Raw genomic sequence first — 13,155 nt, forward strand, 5'->3', positions numbered from 1 at the left:
TGTCCCAAGATAGAGAAAATGTTTCTGTAATAATTAGAAATAATTTAAAAAGTCCTTTGTTTATATAGTGATCAAAATTTCATTGGAGGCACTTTAATCACTGCTGCCTGCTTTATGAGCTTTCCCATAAGATTCCAAAAACCCATAACAACTTACGACTTGGCACAACATGCATCCCATCAGCTTTTCATTATCATTTTTTTCGGAATCTACCAGCACACAATATTAAGGGGCCAAATGTCTGCCAAAGATCACAAGCTGCATTCGGCAGGAATCATTCTGGCAAAGAAGACCATGGGATAGAGAGAAAAAGAACTTTTCAAAGTCCTGACAGTCACTGAAATGCCTACCAATCTAGCAGTAAGTCCAACAGCAGCAGATCTAAATGACAGACACCACAAAACAGCAACTTGATCAGTGATCCCACATAATCTTCTTTGCGATAGCCGAGCCCTATAGCGTGCGGCAAAGCAATAACATTAAGGCTGCCGGGTTGAGGTAATGTTATGTCTGCTGGAGACGGCTCAGAGAACTTTTGTGTGGTTACCTGGAAAATCACAAATTATAGTCTTGCCTAGAAGAGTGAAACATCTCTTTTGCATTCTACAATCCAATGTACTCTCGCACTTGGCCCTCTAAAATAATTGGAAAAAACACTTGGGCAGATTGAGAACTTCATGTTGGGGAGAAAAACAAAATGAAGGAAGAAAAAAGAGATAAAAAGTTGCTTCTTGCTTGGCAGCTGACTCTGACTTTTCTCAGCTCTCTGCAGGCAGACAAGAAGGATGTGAAAGTGAAAAAAATAAACACTGTGAAAGTGCTATTCTGTTTAGATCTATTTGATGCTGAGTCCCTGACAATATAGGTTACTCTACTGCTGGACCATATGAAGGATTGGTGGGTTGGTCCAGTCCGGTTATTAAACACTGCAAGTTAAGAGAAACACAGAGATGATGTGACAGTTTACGTGATACATTTAGTGCTTTTGCTCAGTTTGAAAGGTCAATCTATGACAGTTTATTAAAGGTCTTCATGCAGTTTCAGCTGCTCTGCCTGAGGTGACAGGAGGCGATGTGGCTGAATGGGATAATTATTCGGCTGTCGGATGCTACTGTGGTTCAATCTGTGATGCTATAGACGTGTCCAGCTGTCACTGCACGTACACACACACACACACACACACACACACACACACACACACACACACACACACACACACACACACACACACACACACACACACACACACACACACACATGTTTGTACTTCTATCTTAGTGAGGACATCCATAGGCGTAATGCATTTCCTAGAGCCTTACCCTAACCTTAACCATCACAACTGATTGCCTAAACTTAATCCTTACCCTAACCCTAACCAAACCTCAATTCATACCTGTTCTCTAAAAACAAGTCTTCACCCTCCAACATGGCTGTTTCAAAGTGAGGACCGGCCAAAATGTCCTCACTTTGTAAAAATGTCCTCACTTTGATAGTTAAATGCAGAAAATGGTACTCACCATGTAGCAAGTACAAGTACACACACACACTGAGTTTAGCCATCTTTACACCAATTAAAATGAATGTGTGACAGCCAGAATAGTAACAACCAAAGCCACGCTGACAGCCAAGTCACCCCAAGGCTGTGGTCTGAATCGCAGTCTGTCTGGACGGCAGCAGTCAGCAAGACGGCTGGTCAACTCTCATTTTCACTGTAGACACATCCATCAGCGGTCTACAACCAAATGCATGACATAGTATAATAATACCGCTCCATCTTTCTCTATGGGTCAAATACAAAACTTATTATACAGTTATGCAAAAATACATGAGAATAAATTACCACAGCGATCTTTTGGGGGGCTTTGTAGACTTAATGTGACACTATTTGAACAAAAAAAGCACTCAGAGAGTGCAGTACTCAGCCAAGACTGTTTATTCCCCCATATGGCACTGTCAGAAATGCAGTATTTATTTATTTTTTTAGAAATGCAGCATTTGTTTATTAGTTATTGATGATCAGAAGTCAGGACAACATAGAATATGGCCATTTAATATAGATGTACCATAAACAAAATGACCTTGTGCTGAGCACAGTGTTATGCACGTGTACATCATGTATGGATGACGAATTGCGTGACCTAAATATGTAGTGGGTGGAGGGAATTGATGGGACTCGAAAACACCGCCACAACTTAATCAATTGTTTGTTGTGTGATTTCCGACTGATAAGTCCCGATAAGTCTGCAGCAGTGGATTTGCAGTAGGATCGCAATCATGTGATCGTCAGCAACTTGTCAAAGTTAGAGTGAGTCCGTGCCGCTATCTCAGAATGATATAGAAATCTTTAACAAATCCGTGGATCCAGACTATAAGCTGCATCACTGCCAAATTCTAATCAGCTGGTCCTTGTGTCATTTCTGACCTTCAATTAAAATTTCATCCAAATCTGTGAGTCAATTTTTCAGTAATGTCGTGAATGGACAAACAGAAACAAACAAACCAGTGCCAATCGTCACATAACTCTGCCGCGTTCCTTGGTGGATTAATAATTCTAGAGCGCTATCAAGTCACAAATAAACCATTAAGGCTTTGTGATACTTACATATTTTGGTTTAGTTTGGCTTCACCATTTTGAACTGTTTTGTTTACTTTATTACATTTTTTAAAAAGAAGTTTGAAACAGTTTATAGGTTTAATCGACAAATAATTTGTTTTCATTGCTGCTGGTTGCTCAGCTTGAGCCCAAAATGAAGCTTGTCAACAACTTTTGGATTAATTACCATGGCATTTTGTAAAGACATTCGTGGATAGATTATAAACATTTTGATGATCTGCATTTTTTTATTTTATCTTCAATAACAGATCAAACTTTTAATTTGTTCAGTACTTAAATTGTTGATTAAATATCAGAAATTCTAGTCAAATAAACTCAAAGCATGGCTGTGCCTTTAAGTGCAGCTGTATAGTGGAACTATAATGGATGTAGAGTTGTGATAACTTATTCTTCCTAAAGAAGATAATGAGATTTTTTTGAACCTCTGTGTGTGTGCGTGTGTGTGTGTGTCAAAGGTCGAAGGTCAAAGGTTCTTTATTGTCATATCATTCCACATTTGCACATGAAACAATACCCTGGTCCCGGTTTCAGCCATAAGACAATATAAAAACACTTTCATAAAAGACAATATAAGTATAAAGAGACACACTAATATATACAAACCTACAACATAAATATATGTGCAGTGAACCATCAGTTAGTGCAATATTTAGTAGATAAATAAATAAAGAGCCTGTGTGTGTGTGTGTGTGCGTGCGTGTGTGCGTGTGCGCGTGCGTGTGAAGAATGTTCCTGCGTGTGAATACTGAGCTGTTTCCTCTGTGAACCTGACTTGTGGGTCCGTGTTGATGGAACACAGGTCACCGGGGTCACAGTTACTTTGACGAGCCTGGTTCCAGTCACTGACTTACCAACATGTTTACAATTTCACACAATTCACTGTTCTACTTTGTATTTCATACGGAAAATCCTATCTGTGTATCAATCTGTATGGAAATGTCTTCCAATCAGGACACGCTGCAGTCTCCTAATAATACAGGCCAGGGAGATGAACTCCTGTGACATTTCAAAATCTCTGATTCTAAATTTGAAATATTGTTGACAGCTGTGCCAGTTAATAGAAAACAAGTTGTCCTCAAGCCATAATGGAGTCATCAAAGGCCCATTGAGTGCTTCTCAACTCCCATGCTGCTGAAATATGATCGCCTCACATGTTGAACAGATGTATGAAGAGCGAATGTGCTTTTCTTATTTTTTCTATTTGCGCACACAGGGACAGACCAAATACCGCAGAAAAACATAGGCACGCTGTCTGTGTCAACACCATCCATTTTTAAAAGCGACACTTAGAAGCAGCTTTCCATCAACTTTAAGTTACTTGACTAACAAAAGCACAAATTTGAGCATAGTGAAGACACCTGGTTGGAGCCGAGTTGTCCCGGGTCAATAAATAATTGTGGGAGATTTTGTAACATAGTTAACATTTTTGCTGTCTCCAGGCCTAAAATCAACATGGCCGTCTACAACCAAACACCACATGGCATTTTTAGAGAAAGATTTTTCTAAACTTACGACATATACAGTTGAGTAAAATTGAAATTGAAAGTTATTTATAAAGATATTGTAGTAACCCACACTTGATTCACACAATACTTTATTTTAAATAACTCAGAAAGCCTTGGAGTCTTGCCAGTCTTTTCTTCAGGAGGAAATGACATCATGTGGAGCAGGTCATGTGATCTGGAATTACCACACTTCCTTGAGAGGTGTTTTTGTAATGGATAACTTAGTTGAAAGTGAGAAACTTGCCCCATGCTGAGATGTCTTTAAAATAGAAACATGCGAGTTTCCTGTTCCAGATTTCCTGTTTTTAACTCTTGGTCGATGTTTGTGCAAACACGTGTCCACATTTATTAGTATCAGCTGGGTTTGATGACATCTGCCTCCTTTGTTCTGTTGAGTTTGAAAGCATGTTTTGTATATTGCTTTAGACTAAAGTGTCTGCAAAATATATATTGAGATTCATATTGGATGCTTTGCCTCAAGATATCGCATTGACACTGGTGCTTATGAATGATGACAGTTCAGACTGATTGCAGCAATAGCCTGTGCACTCACAATTTATGACCCGCGCCAATGTCCAGTGTGAATCTGAGAAGTAGTTTGGCCTTTGTGTAACAGGGAGGTAAGAAAAACTATGCTGTGATCTCTCTGACCACTCAGCCACAATGCTGACAGTAGAAATCCTGCTTTGCAACAGTCCAGTAAACATGTCGAAAGTCTATTTCTCCATTTTATCTGCACCTAATGAGCTAAACCTCATATAGTGTATAAACACTCATGTATGTGCTGCAGCTATAAACACTCAGTAGATATACAAAATCAGTGTAATATTTACCTCAGCGTACATGAATAGCAGCACAGTGAAACAGTCATACACAATAAGAACATGACGGAAGGAAGAGGAGAATTGTAATTGGGTAAAAGGCCAAGCTTGAGTACTCTGTGTGCCATTATCAGCAAGGTGGCCCCAAACTTGGATGACTCTATTTTTGTTTGCCCTTCAGCTCTCTCAACAGGGCACCGCGGCTAGGACAGGATGTGTCATCAGCAGATTTAGATTCTGTATAACGTGTAAACAAACTGCAAAGGGGCTTATTTGCGTAAAAAAAAAATCCTTTTGTCTGATTCAGTGAGGAATTCCAGGCATCCTGGTTTGTGTAGCAGCAGCTCCAATATAATGCATGCAGCAAGGGCACCCACTAAATGTAGCGACAAACTGTGATTTATGTTTCTTGGTGATATGTAGCATTTCATAGTAAACTGGTCTGATGTGCTCTTTCATGAAGATTCAGAGTTCTGTTTTGACCACAGTGAGCAGCGATTCTACCTAGCTGCTAGGCCTGTTCTACAGAGCAGCATTTGGAGTTAGCAACGTAGCTTTAGTTTTACCTCTGGCTTTTCAGAACTTCAATGAGTAGGATGTCTGCAGACCTGAAGGCCAACTTTCCAAACTGTCCTGTTTGAGATCTAGAGAATACAAAGGCCATAGAAGGTGATTTCATAATTATTTTTCCTGTAATGCCATAAGAATGCTAATTAAAGGATGCCCCCGTAGCTCAACTGGGTGAGTGGGCGATCCATGAACAGGGGCTTATGGGTCTGACTCATGGCCAATTCATTTGACAATTAGTCCAAATGCAAGTCTTAGCAACCAAGGTATTATTATTACTGTAATAATTTGTATTTTGGGTGGAATAAACCTTTCAAACCTTAATTAGTTTTTTAAAAGGGCACTATTTAGATGGAAGAAACCTTTAAAATAATAGGCACTTGGACATCAAGTAGTACTTTGTGTGGATTACTCCTCAAAGAAACCTTTTACATTACAAGTATATTTTGAGTGAAATCATCCTTTAAAATGCGATGTTGCACATTACAATGATCAGCCACTGTGATAGGTCACACTCCCTTGAAAAAAAGGCTCTAAACATGGAATTTCCATCCTGAGAGAACAGCCTCAGGGTCTGCACTCGGTGGACATTCGCCTCTTCAGGGGTACATCGCCATGGTAACTGATGAGGAACACCTAACTTGCTCCACTGGATGTTCGAGGTAACATAAATGTGTATAGCAGAAAATTCTGATAACCAATCAGTTCTCTTGTAAGATGGCATTAGCATCCTGATGATTCTGTAAAGCTCAGTATACAGCCATGGCCATAGGTTTGGACACAGCATGACTTCCTATGTCTGTTTTGATGTCTATTACAGAACATAACTAATATTTTTTGACAGCACCAGTTTAATTCGTCAACAAATCAACAAGGGATATAATATTATCAATAAATTCCAACAATTGGAACAACTTTGTTCCCAAAACATAATATTAGAAGAAAATAACAAAAAAATGCAGTACTTTCACAACCGAATTTGGGAAGAATAACAAAATGACACCAAACTCTTTTGATGTTTTTTTTAAATATGAAACTTAATATAGTTCTCAGGAGTTGTGTACTGTTGTGTAAGTGACAATTTTGTGGTATTTTCTAAGATTCACAAGCGTCATGGTACTTGTGTCCAAACTTATGGCCATGGCTGTATGTATGAGAGGGGAAGATTTTTTAGAGAGCGTCTAGACCCCTTATTCAGAAGAGTACAAACTTAAGTTTAGTCACAACTGCTTGTGCCACAATAAAAGTGTACTGATAAGTTAGTTAACTTGTGTATTCACTCAATCTGTATTTTTTTTTTGCCTTGCTGCTTTGGTTGCTTTTACCCTGTGCTATCTTTTAAAATTCCTCATATTGGTTTAGGATTTTAGTAGTATGCAGCTCTAGACGTGTCCATCTTTGTGACACCGTGAACACCGTCCCTTTCACAATAACGCACTCATGGTTTGATTCAGTTTATAACCAGCTTAATGTGACTGCTTACTGTGTTTCTTTGGCTTAGTGAAGTCAGATAAGAAAAGCATATCTCTGATTTGATGAGTGAAAAATGACATACTCCACATCAAGTAATTACCAGTCCATTAACCTATTCTATTTTGGGGTTGTTATTTTATTTAGTCCTGGCTGTGCCCATCTTTTCATTGTTTTCCTTTGAGCTGCTGTAAGAAGTCAGAAAGCTACTGTTAGTCCCCAGAGAGAGAAGGATAGGACTCAATACACCTTATTTAACACAATTGATGTGCACTTACTGGACTTATCTGGTATTTCTTTTAAAACTGGCCAGGCAGAATGATACAATAAGAGGAGGAACTGGTTTTCTTATTTAATTTCCTTTTTTGTAATTTTGCGTAAAACTTTACTTCATCCAGAAGTTACAGTGAAGTTGAAGTGCTCTAAAGCCATCACTGGTTAACAGTACAACATACAAAACCGGCCTCTGTGTATGTGCGGGCCTTATCTGCATCCTAAAGATAGGGAGTGTGAGAATGTAAACAAGCTCTGAGACATAAGTGATTCTCCATGTAAAAGTCTACACCCATATAGACACCCATTAAATATAACAGCCTCTTTATAGCCTCCAGGCTTTGAAAGAGGTTCAGTTGGCAACTAATAGGTGGAAAAGCCTGCAGGATTTATAGGTGGTGGATGTTTTTATTTGTTAAATTAATCAAATTTTTACTTAATAAGAGTTGTGAAAAAGTATGTCTAGTCACAGACAGCAATAATCCCACAGGCGTTTCATTGAAACTCAGAAAAGAAAACAAATAAAAGGGTGGAAACAGAGAGAGCAATAGAGAGGAAAAGAATCTTTAAATAATCAAACCAAACAGTTTGGATTTTAGGTGTAATTTTTACAGATCTGCTTCATGGTCCAGTTGCCCAGGGGGTCAATGGTATTAGGTCATAGTGTGTGGATTTAGAGAAAAAGCAGTGAGAACATTGCTGTGTACTCTCCTGATGGATGATATGTTGTGCTGATGCCTCCAAGTTTCCCATAAGTTGTGATTGCAGGACACGCATATGCACACAGGAACCAATGGATGCATGTCATGCCAAAAAATTCACCCACACGTCTGTGGAATTTCCATTAAGCTAATTCATCTTCATATAAATAACTCAGCTGTGTTGTGCTGTTTATATTGGATGAAACTTTCTCACCATATGTACGTACATCCTTTAAAATGTCACAATGCAGGAGTTTCTGACACTGATCATAACTGACCGAAAACATCACGCAGGCCTGGAAGAGCCTGTGAGGAATCAGGTGGTGGTGAAATAATTTCATCCGTAAAGATCAAGGTTCAGTTTCTCCCTCTTTGGTTTAGGTAAGAGACTCTTTTTTCAGTGAAAAGATTTCAATCTTCAAGCAGCCTCAGCTTTCTGACTGGTACTGACAGCGGGAGCGGTTTCAAAGCATTTTCCTGAAAGATATGGGGGGAGTTTTGCTCACGCAGATAACAACGTGATCGTACCTCAGAGCAGATGTTTGTAAAGATAAAAGTACAAACAACGTGACCGCACAGCAGAGAATATCGCTTTCTTATAATGCCCTGCATTAGCTGTGGGAGTAGGTCAAGGGTGATATAAAAGACTATTATCTTGAAAGTGCAGTCAGTTTAAATTACTGATAAGTCTTGTAAATGTAAACCAGGTTAAATACCCAAGATTGCCGTGTTGGTGTCACCTCTGTAAACTGCATCTGAAACCAGAAAAACTCATCAGACCTTTACCTTTTGGAATATGAACACACTTTGGCAATATTTTACTTCATGTTTCATCTGTCTTTTAAATAGTCTTGGTCATAATCCAAATAGAAAATGTTCTCGACTGCCACAGATAAAAGATGCCATGTTTTCATTTGTGATTTTAATTTTATATTCTAGATATCTTCAAGAACATGTAGTCAACTGTATTATCATTTGTTGTACTGGCAAGAGCAGGAGTGCTTAACATTGACCGTGTTTTAATTATTGTTACGAAGGCTGCTGTTGTCTACATCAACCTTCCATAGTGCTACCTGGGAATTGTGCACCTGTCAGAAAAACAGTCATGAATGGATCTCCCATTTTCCTGGCTTGTACCTCTTCACCTTTGTGGTCAAGGACCGTAAAGGTTTAAACAGCAGCAGGCGAATGAAGACAAGGATGTCAGCGATTAAATCCCAGCCTGTCATTGTTAATTCAGGTTTTCTGTGGCATTTGACCCGCCATCTGACTCCTCTTCCGCACAAAATGAACCATCATGTGGCATCTACTTCACTCAAGAGCAGCAGGTGGTTGCAATGGACATCTCTGAGGAACCTGTAAAATGATCACTGTAATAGACAATAGTGTGACTGAAAATGGTGCAAAAGACGAATCCTGGTAGAAAATTATTAAACACGTAGGTTCACAAAATGCACTCTCAATGCAGTCATGTGCGCCTAACATTGCTGCACATTAGAGCTCTGAAACTCTGAATGACAGACATTTAAACATGATACTCAAGGGGTGCATTTACTGTAGGTCTGACATTGTCATAATAAAGGATAGATGTACTTTAGATTTTGCTCAAATAAAACTCAAATTAATGTTACTGATTAAATATTCTCTGTGATGAATGCCAACAGACTAATCAGTTTTGTAATCTGTGTTTTTTTTTAGCTGATCACATAAATGGACCAAGCAACTAATTAACAGATTGACAGACTTACATTACCAATTCTAGAGCCACACTGCTATCGTGGCTAAAACAGCAACTGCACTCCCAGATGTACACCACAAAAACTGCCCAGGATGGTCTCGGTGAACACAACAAAATGTCCACATCCTTCACCTGGGTTCCAAAATTCTCAGATTTCAATCTGATCGAGCATCCACAAGACACAATGAAATAAATCCAGTCAATGGAGGCTCCACTCTGCAACCCTACAGGATCGGTTGCCAAAATTCTGTCCCACGTCCAGACACCACAGAACACCTTAAAGTCTCATGTCCATACTCCACTGGTAAGATCTGTTTTGGTGGGAGGAGGGAGACCTACACAATAGTAGGCATGTTGTGTTAATATTCTGGCAGATTAATGTATTTCCTAATGGAGATTTAGGTGAGATTGCAGCTTAAGTTCTGCTTCTTGCCATCTATTTTCCTGAATGAATTAGTCATAGTTATACTATTAAAGAATCTCTGTGAAAAAACACAGACAGTGATAGAATGAGGCATTCAGGCATTTTACTTAAGCATAAGTATTAATACTACACAGAGAAAATACTCCACTACAAATTATAGTCAAATTTAAATCCTTACTTAAATAAAAGGATCTAACTACGATCAGCAAGATTTGCCGAAAATATATCAAAAGTAGAAGCATATATTCTGCGGAAAAATTCGCTCTCAGTATTTTACTATTTTATATGATGTTTCTGGATTAAATACTGCTGCTACGTTAATGTGCATTTAACTGTAGATGCTTAAAGTTGACCTTAGTTTAGGTGCTTAATATATACTTGGGTAGTCTATCCCATTGTGTAAGATCACATGCTGGTAGCGCTGCTGACCTGTGAGACTACTTATCTAAAGATCTGTTTTGTATGAGCTCAGAAAAACATTCACATTTTCAGCTTTGTAACATGACATTGTTCAGCTAATCCAGGAGAGTTTTTTTCATAGTTTGTATATCTTAAGAGGTAGAAAAATATTCACAGCCCATAAAAGCAGCACTTAAAGACATTGCTAAAAGTTTCATACCTTGTTAACATGTTCACATGCCGTTTTTATATGCCGGATGACAGTTCATTGACAAAATAAGCAGTCGTGGTTGAGTATTTCCTCTTGAAACTGTTGTGTAATGATGACAGTCTCAAAAGCATAGACTTTTTTTTTTTTTTTTTTGGGGGGGGGGGGGGGGGGTTATGCAACAAATAAAAACAACCAGCAATTCATTGTCTGTTTCAATATTGCTTCTCAGCATTGGTTTTCAGTTTGAACATGTATGGCTGAATGACTCCAGTATTAAAACATGCCATTGTGTAATTTACAGCAGTTTCACAAAGTCTGATCAGAGTTGTAGGTGAGCTGGTGTGCTGGAGCTGCAGCGAGCAGGGAGGGATGGGCAGAAAAAGAGATGAGGACTTCATGGATCTGCACATCAAGAGGGAGCAACGTAATTACATTCCAGCACTGTACATAAAACACTGTATATGAATACTGTGTACTATACATTACTAAAGACTATAATTATAGTTCTCTAACAAAGGACCAGATTGTTTGAAAATGTAATGAAATGTGGAGAGAATTCTGAGAATGCTAATGGATCTTGCATAAGACCGGGTCATACTCCCGTGTCCAAGTGAGAGCAGAACAGCAGGTCCTTACACAGGACGAGTAGGTGTGAAGTCTACCTTTGGCTGAGGAAATGATCTTGAAAATCTTGATGATTGATTGAGAATAGAGAAACCGTTAGGTACAGCAAGGTTATTTTTGTTTTGCTCTAATAAAGTATGGCGGTGTGGGAGGTTTTGATTAAAAAAATCTACTGTGTTTTCTTTTTCTGTGGCTAAAGGAGTGATTCATATCTAAGGAACAATATTACGACTCACAATAATGTGATAAGACCTGCTGAAAAGTTACCATCACACAGCGATCATTTCTCCTCTGTTACTTTAGAACAGCATCTAAGGTTTGATGCTGACAACACGACAAAGCAAAATGATCTGATCTTGTCCTGATAACAAGAAAAACAGAAAATGATTTTGCTTTTCAGTATCTAAAGTACAACTGTAGAGGAATGAATTTTATAAAATTGTGTTTGGAGAACACATCACGACTCTATCAAGTCTTTGTGCAGAAAGTGAACAGAATGATGTCAGAATACCTGCACAACTTGCAATGAGAGTCTAGCTTTTGTACTTCTAACAACATTTATGTTTTTCTTTCAACACTGGCCTCAGATACAGTTACACAATGGAAGTCGTGCCATAAATAACCTGCGCTCTCAACTCAGATAGTGACCAGATGTTGTACTGCAAGGGTTAAGGTAGAGGAGAAAAGAAATTATTTACAATCTAATTAACACATTCTCCTTGTGTTGATAAAAATGCTATCATGGTACAAAATGTACTATACACGCTGGTCAGTCAGAACATTAAAATCATTAGCCTCATGTTCTCTTTCTAAGTCTCTTTTTTGCTACCAAAACATCTCTGATCCTCCAGGTCATGGACACAGGACCTCTGGAAATGTCCTGTGGTGTCTGGCACCAGGATGTTGGCCGCAGATCCTATGGGTGCTGTGGGTTTCTGAGTGGAGCCTCCATTGAGTCAGACTGTTTCGGCACATCCGGTAACTGCTCATTTGGATGAAATCTGGGGAGTCTGGAGGCCAGGTCAATGCCTTGGGCTCTTTGTTGTGCTCTTCAAACTGTTTCTGAAGGGTTTTTCTTGCCAAAGTGACATCAACAAGAGAGTAGGAACCAAAGTTTCCCTACAGAGTGCAGCATCGTAATCACTTTTTACAGCTCCTGCCGCTTCAGTTCAGCAACAAACATTCTTAGGGACCATTCCCATACTGAACACCATCTGACACCCAATACCATCAGGTAGATGCTTCAGGTCTATGTACCAGAGGCATAAGAGAACTGAACCCCAAATATTCACACTGCCTGAGTTCCTACTACTTTATGCACGTTGAATTTATATACTGAAACTACACATTTACATATGGTTACATACAACTGCACATTTTTCTTTAATTTTTGCAGTACTTAAGTCATATTTCTTAGTTCATGTTCAGTAAGGTGGAATATCTGGAAGTGCACCATCAGTTATGCTGTTGTTTTTATGTTTGATAATATACCAAATAAGCCATCTTCAAAAGAATAAGCTACTCCACTGTTTTCACAAAGATACTTCAACTTGATATTTTAATTTATATGTATGAATACATTGATAGCATTGCTAATTAATTTCATTGCACAACTGTATTCTATTCTATTCTATTCTATTCTATTCTATTCCATTTGCCTTTCAGTGACTAATCGTAAACGTGATTCCTACGAGGCATATGGCTCGGAGTCACTGACACATTGAAGCACACCTTGTACCATGTTTTTGCTCATTTCTTTTGATTTTAAACTCATTAAATTGTCCTCTGTAGCTATTTAATTGCAGTGA

The sequence above is a fragment of the Acanthochromis polyacanthus genome, chromosome 8 (assembly GCF_021347895.1).
Source record: "Acanthochromis polyacanthus isolate Apoly-LR-REF ecotype Palm Island chromosome 8, KAUST_Apoly_ChrSc, whole genome shotgun sequence".
Lineage (NCBI taxonomy): Eukaryota > Metazoa > Chordata > Actinopteri > Pomacentridae > Acanthochromis > Acanthochromis polyacanthus.